The following is a 14,129-nucleotide window of genomic DNA, read 5'->3' as shown; positions in this document are numbered from 1 at the left end:
CTTCCTCTCAAAAACTTGCCCTCCTTCATCTCCTACTGCTCCAGCTCATTCCCGTAGGCGTCCTTGACGGGCATCTCTTCCTCTGGCCATGCCCTCCTTCCTCTAAGAGGTGGTATATTCGGAGCTCCATGCCCAGCCTCTTCTCTTCTCACACTACAAACCCTCTGCAGTGATTTGTCTGCTGTCTTGACATCAACCTCCACTCACACAGAATTGATGACCTGTAAATGTAGGTTTCTTCAAACAGTTCAGCTGCTGCCACTCTCGGTATGCATGTTGGATATTCCACAATCACTTCAAATACCAAAGCAGAACCCATAATTCCTACCCTGAAGTTCCCATCTGATTCCACATTCTGTTATGAGTTCCTCATCAGGGGATAATTGGTTTCAGAGACAGGGCCACTGTGTCTCTAAGGTTCCTTTTAGGTCTGAACAATCCAGGTCTATAATCACAGAATGAACACTATATCACAACCTGAACTTAGTGCCAACATGCCTTCTCCAAGAGGGAAAGTAGATCTCAGTCTATAACCTGAGAAGAGGAGGAGATGACGAAGAGGAGGGAGGGAAAGGAGATGCTGCTGGTAGAACTGCCTGGAATGAAGTCGGTTGCCTAGCAACAGTGCTCTCTCCTCACCTCCCCCTAGATATCAACTTGTGGTATTCCATTCTTCTCTTCTTTCCAGGGTTGCTCTCAATATTTTTCTTTTTTTTTTTTTTTAAAGATTTTATTTATTTATTCTTATTTTAAGATTTTATTTCATGAGAGACACAGAGAGAGAGAGAGAGAGAGAGAGAGAGAAGCAGAGACACAGGCACAGGGAGGGAGCCCGATGTGGGACTTGATCCAGGACTCCTGGATCACGCCCTGGGCCGAAGGCAGATGCTCAGCTGCTGAGCCATCCAGGCATCCCTCAATGTTTTTCTTTCTTTCTTTCTTCCTTTCTTTCTTTCTTTCTTTCTTTCTTTCTTTCTTTCTTTCTTTCTTTAAGATTTTATTCATTTATTCATGAGAGACACAGGGAGAGAGAGACACACACACACACACACAGGCAGAGGGAGAAGCAGGCTCCATGCAGGGAGCCCGACGTGGGACTCGATCCCAGGTCTCCAGGATCACGCCCTGGGCGGAAGGCAGTGCTAAACCGCTGAGCCACCGGGGCTGCCCTCAATATTTATTTCAAGCAGATCTTACCTATATAAAATTGGAAGAGAGGAGATGCATATATCATATTCTTAATGCTTACATAGCTGAATACAGAACTTGCAGATCATAGAGAAATGCATAATTCTTCAAATGCAAATATCTTCTTTTGACCATTATTTATTGAACAAATACTTATTGAATGTGTCTGCAATATGCCTGACACTCTGCAAAGTACTGACTTGAAAAATCATCCACAGGAAGGTTTGAAAACTGAAACGAGTCCCTTGTGTCCAAGAAGCACTAAGAATTGGCAGGAAGATCACACGTTAAAGTTCTAACTTTAAGAACATATGTGGGTTGCTGGACATAATATCAATATATCAAAAATCCAATTGCATTATTATATGCCAGTAATAAACATCTAAAAAATACCATTTAGGAATGCCTGGGTGGTTCAGTGGTTGAGCATCTGACTTTGGCTCACGGTGTGATCCTGAATCTTTAAAAGATTTTTTAAAAGGACAATGACCAATATATGCAGAGATACTCAACCTCACCAGTAATCAGAGAAATGTAAATTAAAACCACAGGGAGATGACACTTCACATTTGCTAAATTGGAAAAAAAAAAAAGCAGGCTGATAATTTCAAAGGTTAGGGACCATATGGAGCTCTGGGAACAAACTACCATGAAAGTGGAATTGGTACAACTAGGGTGCTTGGTTGGCTCAGTTGTCAGCCTTGATATCACATGTGACTCTTGATATCATGGTCATGAGTTTTAGCCCACATTGCACACAGAGATTGCTTAAATCAATAAATAAATTTTATAAATAAATAAATTGGGACACCTAGGTGGCTCAGAGGTTGAGTGTCTGCCTTTGGCTCAGGGTGTGATCCTGGGGTCCCGGGATTGAGTCCCACATCGGGCTCCCTGCAGGGAGCCTGCTTCTCCCTCTGCCTGTGTCTCTGCCTCTCTCTCTCTCTCTCTGTGTCTCTCATGAGTAAATAAATAAAATCTTAAAAACTTTTTATAAATAAACAAATAAATTGATATAACCACTGAAGCAACTGAGTTATCATTAGCAAAATTAAAGATGTGTAGGAGTGCCTGGGTGGTTCAGTTGGTTAAGCATCCAACTCTTGGTCTCAGCTCAGGTCTTGATCTGAGGGTCATGAGTTCAAACTCCATATTGGGCTCCATGCTGGGTGTGGAGCTTACTTAAAAAAAAAAAATTAAAGTGTATATACCCTCAAGTCAAGTAATTTATTTCCTAGGATTTTTTTCTATATATGCACAAGGAAAGAGAGAAGAGATTATTTTAACAGCATGGCGTATAATAGCAAAATATTGGAAACCACTGAAATGGTCATCAACAGGAGAATTTTTAAAATTGTGATATATTTATACAAAGGAGTGCTATTTAGCCACTAAGATAAAGGAATCAGAGCTACATTCGTCAACATGGATAAGTTCCCCAAATACAATATTGGGTAAAAAAACAAGTTGCAGAACAATGCATATACATGCTATCATCCATAGAAAATCTTAAAACACACATAGAAATGATTTAAAAAATGTGTCTCGGTGGTAACTTCTAGAGTAAGATAAGTGTGGGATCTGGGAGGGCTAAAGTTGCTTTATTTCTTAAGCTAAGAGACTGGATATACAGTGTCGCCTGTATTTTCCTCTAAATTTTTGTATGTCTTAAGTAGGTAATAGTTTTTTTTATCTATGTACCTGGATTATACTTGGTATAAGTACCCAAGCCAAATCAAAGTCCCTTTCCCCTTTTCTGCTTACTTGTCTCAGAAATGACATACCCCCTAGGGCCTGCTTTGCCTCTTAGGCCCTAAGAGAGCTTGTACACTCGTTGTTAGAAGCACCTGTCCTCGGGATCCCTGGGTGGCTCAGTGGTTGAGCACCTGTCTTTGGCTCAGGGTGTGATCCCGGGGTCCTGGGATCGAGTCCCAAGTCGGGCTCCCCGCAGGGATCCTGCTTCTCCTTCTGCTTGTGTCTCTGCCTCTCTCTCTCAATGTGTCTTTCATGAATAAATAAATAAAATCTTTAAAAATAATAACAAAATAAAATCTTAAAAATAAAATAAAACATGCTCTAATAGATATGGATATAACTAGAGCCTGAAATCTAATACATGTAGAAGGAAACCAGACAACATACACGTAATGAGCATATGCTATGTGCCAGGCACTGTTCCAGACATTTGGGAGCTATATCAGTGAACTGAATAGAACCTCTGCTCCAGCATGGTCCTTTCTCCCTGCCCTCGGCCCCTTGCTCTCAGGAGGCCACAGTGAGTTCTTCCTCTGTCATGCAGTCACATTCTGCTTGCTCTGCAACTTGACCTTATTAAAACATCTCCTCAGCAAAAGCAAGGTTCTTCCTGTAAGGAATTCTTATACCACCACTAAGAGGTCAAAATTGTCTTTATCTTGTTACATAGAAAATTAATTTTATAATAGTTTTATCTTGTGGAGGTGATGGAAACGTTCTGGAATTAGATAGTGGTGATAGTCACATAACCTTGTGAATATACTAAACCATACTGAATTGTACAATTTTAAGAGGGTCAATTTTATGGCATGTGAATTACACCACAATTGAAAAAAAAAAAAAAGATTCAGCAATTGGCCCAGCAGCTATCATGCAATAAGTGCTCAATAAATGATAGGTGCTGTCTATCATCTATCCTTCTGTCATCTCTTCCTATCTTTTATCCTTAAAAACAAGAAAGACCTTTGGGAGATTGTACACTTTTCTAGGATCTCCCATTCACCATTATGAAAGTGTGTAGGGACCGTAGAGCTAATAATATTCTCTGGCTCTCATATGAACCATTCTGATTTTGGTTTGGATGCTGTGTATTGGGAAGCAGAGGAGGTCTGTTTCTTTTCCATTAAGCCTCTGAGTGGTTGATGGCCACCCTCTAGATTATTTGTGCAGCTTAATGAGAGGACAGCTTCAGTTTATATTGTCAACCTTTCCTTATATACAAGGTTAAAGCTAAGGTTAAACTTTAGAGCTCCTGTAGTTAAATGTGCTATTTGTGATTCCGATACAGAGGTATATTAAAAAGATCTGCTACCAGACATTTCATTAGGTGCCTTTGTAGCTTCCCCCACTGGGTACATATATATGGTGCATCTTTTAAAGATTAATGAAAAGAAAGCTTTAAAAAAGGGGGCACCTGGGTAGTTCAGTCAGTTAAGCATCCAGCTCTTGGTTTTGGCCATGAGATCAAACCCTGAGTAGGGCTCCATGCTCACCATGGAGTGTGCTGGAGATTCTCTTTCTCTTCCCTTCTGCTCCTCTCCCCACCCTTGCACATTTTTTCTCTAAAATACATACAATCTTTAAAAAAAAAAGTTACCAAAACACTAAAAAAAGAACCAGATTGAAGTATAAGAGACACATTGCACTTAAAATGCTCACTTACTTTTTACCTGGAATGGTAATCTGAAATACAAATAAGTTAATGGCTGATGAATATTTTTTTTTTATTTTTTTATTTTTTTTTTATTTATGATAGTCACACACAGAGAGAGAGAGGCAGAGACACAGGCAGAGGGAGAAGCAGGCTCCATGCACCGGGAGCCCGACGTGGGATTTGATCCCGGGTCTCCAGGATCGCGCCCTGGGCCAAAGGCAGGCGCCAAACCGCTGCGCCACCCAGGGATCCCTGGCTGATGAATATTTTTCAAATTGTAAGAATTATAAAGTTACTTTCTCTCTTTGCAAGATAACCAAGAGGGAACAAAAGCTAAATTATAAGCCTATGTAATTTACACTTCTCCAGGTTTGCCACTTGGTGAGTAGCAATAAAAAAACTTGAAAATAGTGAGAGAACTCAAGAACACAAGAAGATATTTGATATGACACTATTTATAGAAAACGAGCCACCATTAGAAGTATAAAAGTATTATATAAAATAGCCAACTGGTAAACCCACTCTACAAATCACCTTTGACTATAGACTTCAAAGTCATAAAAAAAGTGAGCCTTTCTGTTTACCCTGAAGTTTGATACATAAGATGTTAGAAGGAAGACAACTTGGGGGGCTGGGGTGTTTGTTTTTTTATACTATTGCCCTATCTACCTTCTTAAAGAACAGAGGAATTGTTTATTTCATTTGGCAACAATACAGTTTCTCTCTTCCAAAGAACTCGAAGTATTTGTACAAATATTCACTGATAGCCCTGTGGAGATGGAGGAAAGGGGGGAGGGTGGGGAAGAGGGAGAGTAGGGAAAGGGCAAGGTGGAGAGGAAGGATGAAAAAGAGTAAAGGAGGACGAGCCTGCAGGCACAGGTGGTAAAAATGAGAAAGTAGTTTTCCTATTTTTCTCAATAATTCCCAGGATGTCCACACCTGTGTCGACTCACCACTAAATCAGCTGCGAATTACCCTGTTCTCAACTGAATACTTGACACACAATGAGAGCACTGTGCTCTATTAAGTTGTTCTTTGCAGGGTTGCGTCTGTCTCAGCCGAAAACACGTGTAAATATTTGCACAAGCCGACCTGTTATCTCAGAGAGTCCAGGAGTGTTTCAAAGTAGCTCCAATTTAGTTTAATGAGTAATTATTGAACCATCGCCTAAGTTCTGGGCCTTCTAGGGATTTGACGGTGGATATATTCAGGCAGGGCTTCTCACATTGTGCTCCTAGTGCTGGTAATATTTGCAACACATGGGAATTTTTAAGAAATGCAAATTGCAGTGCCCCAACCCATCTCTACACAAGCAGAAACTGGGGGATTCTGGTCCCATGTCTGCATTTTAGTAAGTCTTGGGGTGAATGTTAAGCACTACAGCATAAGAACCATTACTGTTGGGGATCCCTGGGTGGCTCGGTGGTTTAGCGCCTGCCTTTGGCCCAGGGCGCGATCCTGGAGTCCCAGGATCGAGTCCTGCATCGTGCTCCCTGCATGGAGACTGCTTCTCCCTCCTCCTGTGTCTCTGCCCCTCTCTCTCTCTCTCTCTGTCTATCATAAATAAATAAATAAATCTTAAAAAAAAAAAAAAAGAACCATTACTGTTGGGACACCTGAGTGGCTCAGGGGTTGAGCGTCTGCCTACAGCTGAGGCCCTGATCCCAGGGTCCCAGGATCAAGCCCTGCATCGGGCTCCCCACTGGAAGCCTGCTTCTCCCTCCTCCTGTGTCTCTGCCCCTCTCTCTCTCTCTCTCTCTGTCTATCATAAATAAATAAATAAATCTTAAAAAAAAAAAAAAAGAACCATTACTGTTGGGACACCTGAGTGGCTCAGGGGTTGAGCGTCTGCCTACAGCTGAGGCCCTGATCCCAGGGTCCCAGGATCAAGCCCTGCATCAGGCTCCCCACTGGAAGCCTGCTTCTCCCTCTGCCTGTGTCTCTGCCTCTCTCTGTGTGTCTCTCATGAGTAAATAAATAAAATCTTAAAAAAAAAAATACCATTGTGTTAGTGAGTGACTTTCCATACAATAAAGCTTAGTAACTGTCAGATGAATAGATGGATGACAAAAAGCAAAAAAGCAAAAAACCCCAACATTTGGGACAGGCGCCTGTGCCCCGCACCCCCCGGTGTGGCTGTTGATTTCTTTTTCTGTAGTTCATTTGTTTGTTGATGATTGTTCACTTCCGGTTGTGGGAAGAGCAAAACAACAACAAAATAAAGAAATGAATAGGATCAGACAAAACCAGAAGCATTTGAGAACTGGTGCTGTCCTGACAGCAAGTCAGGTTTTGCCAGATTCTTTGGGATAAGAGTGGGCAGCGGTTGGTTTGTTGTTTATTTATTTAAAGGTTTTATTTATCTATTAATGAGAGACACAGAGAGAGAGGGGCAGAGACACAGGCAGAGGGAGAAGCAGGCTCCATGCGGGGGAGCCGAGGCGGGACTCGACCCCTGGGCCCCAGGATCACGGCCTGGGCCCGAGGCGGCGCTAAAGCGCGGGGCCAGCCGGCGGCCGGGCTGCTGCAGGAGCGGGACAGCGCCCAGGGTGTCCGCTCTCTCCGCCTTGCTGTGCGGGCAGGCAGGCTTCTCTCTTGTCCCTCTTTCTGGAACACGCGGGCAGAGCTTAGCTCAGCTGCTTTAGTGAAGTCAGAACTTGCCCGGGGACACCAAACTTCCTCCCCCAAACTTTGTTTTTTTTCCACGGGCCTGGCTCGCTGCAGCCCCTTCTTCCCGCCATCCGACTCGGCTGCAGGGGCTTCCTTTGGCATCCAAGACCCTCAGACGTCTTGCTGGTCTCGAGTGAAATAAACGCGTTGAGAACTTCTTTGGGTTGAATTTCAAGGGAATCTCAGCTGCGGGCAGTCGGGGAAGTCATGCCACCCCTGCCACTGGAGCCACTTACCAGACAAGGACATCTGGGTTTCGTAATGTGACTTTTGTCACAGTGGAGTGCACTTTAGAATTTCACTTCCTGTTTTAATTGTTTGGAAATGAAATCTGCTGAGATTTCACTTCAAAAGAGCAATTCAAACCTCATCAAGAAACTTTCTCTGCAAACTGGAAAAGCGAATGAGAACAGAATCCTAGTCATAGCGCCTACCTACGGACTGGCCAGTTAAATAGGAATTTGAGTTGCCCCTGAATCCTGGGAGTTGGGTGCTGACCGTATTCAGGGTGGTAAACCTCGCTCTGCGTTCTGGGCACCAGGGGTGGGGGGTCAGGAGGGAGACAGAGGTAGGGGAGGTAGGGGACGAGTGGGGGGTACGGAGGAGGGGGTGGAGGGAGGGGGTTGCTAACAAACTCTCCCACAGCAGGGTTTTGCAGGCCTGCAGGGGAGCCCAGGAAGGACAGGGAAAGCCTGCTGGAGACCTGGGGGCTGAGGTGTGGAGGGAGCCAGGTGTTTGAAAGGCCGTGGGGAGTGAGGCTGTGGGGCCTTGTGACAAGTTAAAGAAACATGGACTTCATTGCACAGGCCAGAGGGAGGTGTGGAAGATGTTTCCTCAGGGAGGAGGGGCTGAGCCTGTCCAGTTTGACAAAGATCGCTCTGTGGGAAAGAAGGAAGCAGCTGGGAGGCTGCTGGGATAGTCCAGAAAGCACTGGCCTCCAGGTCCTGGGCTCTTCCCCCTGCCCCAGAGCTCCCTGGCAAAGCCTAGTTCACAGGCAACTGCGGGACTGGACGCTCAGCCAGAAACAGAATATGACATGCCAGAAAGTTCTTCTTTCTGGTATTAGACTTTGTCTTTTTTTTTTTTTTTTAATTTATTTATTTATTCATGAGAGATACAGAGGCAGAGACACAGGCAGAGGGAGAAGCAGGCTCCATGCAGGGAGCCCGACGTGGGACTTGATCCCCAGACCCCAAGCCAAAGGCAGGCACTCAACTGCTGAGCCACCCAGGCGTCCCAAGACATTGTCTTAAAATTCATGCAAATGTTTGCATTTTGCTCCATAAAATTGGCGCTCCAGGAAGCTGGGCCATATTCATGCCCCGTAGCCTAGGGTGCATCCTCTGCATCCTCCAGGGCCAGCCATTCTCCAAGTTGGGAAGTGGCCTGCACCCTGCAAGCCTCTCTGTTGACATCCCTTTGCACACTACTCCAGCAGGGGTGCTCATTGTGTGGAGCAGCGGGCCCATTTGCACAAATAATACCTTTCTGTGTCATGGAGACAATGGCTTCACTTGTCTTGGGCGAAAGGATTTCCTGAATTGGATTTCATTAAATTAGTTCTATTCATTCACTTCTAATGCTTTTCCTCCCCTTCCGCAGAAACTCAGTTAATTGGCTTTAGTGAGCCATAGATAGCTAATTGGCGGGCGGGGAGGCCCTGGGGTTGACTCTCCAATGGGAGGTCTGTAGCTTTAGCTTCATCGCAGAGGATTTTGTATCCTGGGTCTGACTTTTCTAAGATTGATAGTAATAAATTAACATTAACTGGTCCCTCACTGGGTGCCAGACGCTCCCCTGGGGTACATTATTTCATTTCTTCTTTACAACAGCTGGATGCTGTTATGATTCCCCTTTTACAGATGAGAAGACTGGGATTTGGAGATTTTTCAAGTTTCTCAGTCCCACAGCCAAGAAGCGAGAGAGCCAGGATATGATGGCAGGTGGTCAAAATCCAAAATGTGAGTTTTCAGTGTGTTCACTGTAGGAATGAAAATTAAAGCTTTGCTGCACGACTAGACCAGTAACACTTAAGATCCTCTGCGACTCTGGTATCCTCTGATTTTGTGAACTTTTTATTTTTATTTATTTATTTATTTATTTATTTATTTATTTATTTACTTTGATTTTGTGAACTTTTTAATGTTTTTCTTTAAAGATTTTGTTTATTTATTCATGAGAGACACAAAGAGAGAGTGAGGCAGAGACATAGAAAAGAGGGAGGAGCAGGCTCCATGCAGGAAGCCCAATGTGGGGACTTGATCCCGGATCCCGGAATCACTTCCTGAGCCAAACGCAGATGCTTAACCACTGAGCCACCCAGGTGCCCCCTAATGTTCTGAATTTTTAAGAAATTTTTATTTAAGTCTACCCTCAACATGAGGATCAAACTCCTGACCCCGAGATCAAGAGCCCCACGCTCCTCCAACTGAGCCTGCCAGGTGCCCCTGATTTTGTGAACTTTTAAAAGAACAGACTGGGTGGCCTTGGTGGTGCAGTAGTTTAGTGCTGCCTGCAGCCCGGGGTGTGATTCTGGAGACCCGGGATCGAGTCCCACGTCAGGCTCCCTGCATGGAGCCTGTTTTTCCCTCTGCCTGTGTCTCTGCCTCTCTCTCTGAATAAATATATTTTTTAAAAAAAGAGAGAGAGCAGACTGATTCTGAGGAGAAAGGGCGGGCAGGCTACTGTGAAATCTCACTTTTTCTCTAAGCGATCACCTTGAGACAAAAGTGTACCCAGTAAGACTTTTCCACTGGAATTGTGTTTTTCTCGTTTTTATTGACATATGGGTAGAAATTTCAGAGTATTTTTTAAAATTTTTATTTATTTATGATAGTCACAGAGAGAGAGAGAGGGAGGCAGAGACACAGGCAGAGGGAGAAGCAGGCTCCATGCACCGGGAGCCCGATGTGGGATTCGATCCCGGGTCTCCAGGATCACGCCCTGGGCCAAAGGCAGGCGCCAAACCGCTGCGCCACCCAGGGATCCCATTTAAAAAATATTGTATTTATTTATTCATGATAGACAGAGAGAGAGAGAGAGAGGCAGAGACACAGGCAGAGGGAGAAGCAGGCTCCATGCAGGGAGCCCGACGTGGGATTCGATCCCGGGTCTCCAGGATCGTGCTCTGGGCCAAAGGCAGGTGCTAAACCGCTGAGCCACCCAGGGATCCCCAATTTCAGAGTATTTTAAAGAAAACCTGATTTTCTTTTTAGTTTTAAAACAAAACGAAGACATTGTCACTGCCTTCGTCTACTGGGGCTGCCATAATAGAACATCATAGACTGGGTGAAATTTATTTCCTTCCAGTTTTGGAGGCCAGCAGTACAGATCAGAGTTCCAGCAGGGTTAGGTTTCTGGTGACAGCTCTCTTCCTTGTTTGCACTTGGCTGATTTGTCCTCATGTGGCCTTTTGTCTGAGGGAGAGGGAATGGGGGGAAGGAGAGGGACAGCTCTTCTTTTTACAAAGCCACCAGTCCTAGTGGATTAGGACTTCATCCTTATGCCCTCATTTAATGTTAATTACCTCTCAAGGACCTTATTTCCAAATATGGCCACTTTGGGGTTGGGTCTTCAACATATCCATAGTGTGCTCTAACATTGCCTTGACATTGGGTTACCCTTACCCTGGGGCAGGAGCCCCAGTGACTCTGTCTGGTCCAGCCTTGTGCGCATAGAGGAGCTGCCTCTTCCATGGCGCGCATGTCACTGGCCTTACCATCCTCCAGGTGTCTGGAACACTTAGGGCTGGTGCCCATGGGTAAGTCCCCATCCAGCACTACCTTGTTGTGTTTTGTTGTGTTATTATTATGTTTGCAAAGCTGTCCCTCTTTTCCTAGGTTTAAAAATGCAATAGATATTTCTCATAATGAGCTGTGTCATTTTTTTTTCTAGTGCATTTTAGTGGAAATCACTCTTATATATGCTATTCTGGGGAAATGCTACTTCCTTTATTATAAACCTTACAGAAGAGCAATAATATAGCTGATCACATTTCCAGAGCGCTTCATAGTTTTCAAACTGATCCCATTTACTTAATTTCCTCATTTGGTCCCTGGGGAAGAAGCAAGACAAGTATTATTATTCCCATTTCACAGATGAGGAAATCAAAACTCAGAATGCATTGACTTGTACAGGTGAGCTGGGAAATTCTTCTATCTGAAGTTTTCTTCCCACCATGTCTCACCAGCTGCCCTGCCCTCTGTAAACTTAAGCCCCAGTTTCTCCATGCCACCCACTTACTCTCATCTGCTGGGTCATGAACCCCTTTGACACAAGAAAGCATTGGTCCGGAGACTTAGGTTCTGGATTGTGGGGACCCCAGTCGATTCAAGAGCAAAGTTCATGAAGATTCAGGGGAAGGTTTGTTCCTGGTGTTCAGGATGCCCCTGGGTGTCTTCAGCTTTAGGGTCACCCTGCCACTGAGACACAGTGCTGCTGAGCTCACGGAGCACCCTGGGCTTGTTTTGACTGAAGTCGATGTCATCTCTGAGCTGTGGCTCCTGTGGTTTTGGGGATGCAGAGCTTCGAAGATGACTAGAAATACTCCGCCCCCATCCCATCAAAACAACCCAGTCCAAGGAAAACAGCAAAAGCTAATTGAAACTAAGACAACAGCACAAATATTTCTGGGGGCGGAAATTGAAACACTAGCAAAAACAAAGAATGCATTTCAGATTGGTGTTAATTAAACAAAAACATTGTGGTATCTAATGGAAATATATTTTTCTTAACCATCAGATCTGATACATTCAAATGATTATAAAGTCGTATAAATGATTTACTCAATATAGTAACTAATTTCAGCCATTTGCTTTCATAGTGATTGTCTAGGGTTGCCCAATGTCATAGGAAGGGCACAGGGAGGGGGCTCAGGACAAATGCCATAGTAGTCGCGTAACGTTGAGCATGTCGCCTAACCCTGCCCTAAGTGCCTGCCCTTTAGTTTCTTCAGCTGAGAAGAAGAGAGAAGAGAAAAGAAGGGGTTGGGGAGAGAGACAGCTAGGCAGACGCAGTTATCGTCCAGAGGGGCTAAACTGTATGATCTCTAGCATATGGGCTGGAACTGGGCTGCTCAGGTTCAAATCCCAGCTTCATTACTTACTGGCTGCGTGACCTTGACAAATTCCTTACTGAGCTCTCTGGGCCTCCTTTCCCTTACCTGTAAAATCTCCACCTCTTTGTGTTAAGAGCACTAAATTAGTAAATGTATGTAAGTACTTCAAATAGTGCCTAGCACATAGGAAATACCTCACAAGTATTATGTGTTACTATTATATTTATATTTATTATAAACATTACAGAATAGCGATAATATAAGAGCACTTTTTAGTTTTCTATATATAATATAGAAGTGTATATTTAATATATATAATATAGAAATATATATATAATACTAATCAGATGATCTTTTATTATTATCAGATGATCTTTCCTTGGGGGAAATATAACATGCCCTGGAGGAGAGAAGGAATGAAGGGGATTTCTCTAAGGATTCTGGGCTTAGACTAGGGAATCAATAGAAGAAAGAAAAGGAACTAATGTTTAAAGACTTATATATTCCCATTGACTAGATAAGAGATGATACAAATGACTCAAAAAATATTTTCTCTAGGAGTAAATAATCCTGTGAAATAAGTTTTTTTTTTTTAATTCCTAATTTTTTCAGGAGTGTGAAGACCAGAGAGGTTAAGTAACTTGCTTGAGAACACACAGCTAGCAGTGGCTGAGCTGGGACCCAGGCCCAGGTCTCCGCAGCTCCCAGGCCTGGCCTTCCCGGAAACCCGTAATGCTTCCCAGAAGGTGCTGGCTGGGAAGGGGAGACGAATGTGTCCTGCCAGAATGAGATGGAACTCCTGCTCGGTGATAGCAGCCGAGCGGGGCCAGAAGTGTAGCAGTCCCACCAAGCGCTGCCTGGGGCCCCTTCATCACCAGCCACTGGCCTCCTCTGCTGCCCAGCTGCTGCTGTCACCCAGACTTCCCCACTCAGCCCTGTCCCTTTTCTGCTAACAGGACCAATGCCTGGTCTGGTCTGGTCTGGGCGGGCATGATATGCGGCTGTTTTGCATGCAAAATTAGCAGAGCCATAGCTGACTCTCAGGTGGTAGAAGGCAGGTGTTGCCTATGTTTGTATTTGGCTTCCAACCAGGAGCGCGAGCCCGGGGCGCCTCCCTCGGGCTAGAGTCCTGCCCTCTGCTCCCTGGACCGCCTGCCTAAGGAGGACCCCAAGGCCCAGTTGGCCTGGATACCCATTTAAAGGCAACTCTCTTGCTCATCAGGGTGTTCGCTGTCAGGGCTGCAGAGGTGAGTAAAGCAGGGACAGCCCTTGGGGAGTTGACAGGTAACTGGGGAGAAGGTAGTCCGGTAGGTGGAGGTGCTCCCAGAGGGGCCAGACTGGTGGTAGGGGGAGGGGGCTGCTCAGTGTGTGGGGGGACTGGGAAAGCTCACGGAGAAGGTGATTTTTGAGCTGGGGAAGAGTCCAAGGGGTTCAAGGAGGGGGGAAATTGAGACAACCAGATACAGGCCCAGAGTCAGGAGAGAGTGTGAGACTTCCAGTGGGCAGGTGGCATCAGTGGGCACCTGGGGAGAACGGAGGCTCGGTGGTGGTGGTGGGGGGGAGCCTGCAGATCGCTGGGGCGGGGAGCCAGGGAGACTTTAAGGAGGGGAGCCATGTGGCTGCGCTGGCTCCGGAGTTAGGTTCAGGCGCTATGGAAGAGGCGCAGTCAGGAGGCTGGCTCCCCAGCTCATCTCTGGGGGGTACATGCCCTCTGTAGCAGGTGACAGTGGGAGAATTGAAGAGAAGTTATTGAGGCAAGTATGAAAACTCAAGCCAAGAATCACGCCCTGGTTTCTAGCCGAGGGA

The 14,129-nt window shown here is 45.1% G+C and overlaps 1 long non-coding RNA gene across 5 annotated transcripts in view; it reads left to right on the top strand.

Annotated features, from left to right (window-relative positions):
• Nucleotides 1–14,129, top strand: part of LOC144315557 (uncharacterized) — a 70,123-nt gene that overhangs the window by 40,816 nt on the left and 15,178 nt on the right. For 4 of the 5 annotated variants that reach the window (XR_013381274.1, XR_013381272.1, XR_013381273.1 and 1 more), the window contains one exon: nt 9,130–9,228. This is a non-coding gene — a long non-coding RNA (uncharacterized LOC144315557). Of the gene's footprint in view, nt 1–9,129; nt 9,229–13,415; nt 13,571–14,129 lie in introns of all 5 variants that reach the window. The other variant, XR_013381276.1, reaches the window with a different exon arrangement.

This window comes from Canis aureus, chromosome 6 (assembly GCF_053574225.1).
Source record: "Canis aureus isolate CA01 chromosome 6, VMU_Caureus_v.1.0, whole genome shotgun sequence".
Taxonomy (NCBI): Eukaryota; Metazoa; Chordata; class Mammalia; order Carnivora; family Canidae; genus Canis; species Canis aureus.
Note: the sequence above shows the minus strand (reverse complement) of the source record. Positions and strands in the feature narration are given on the sequence as shown.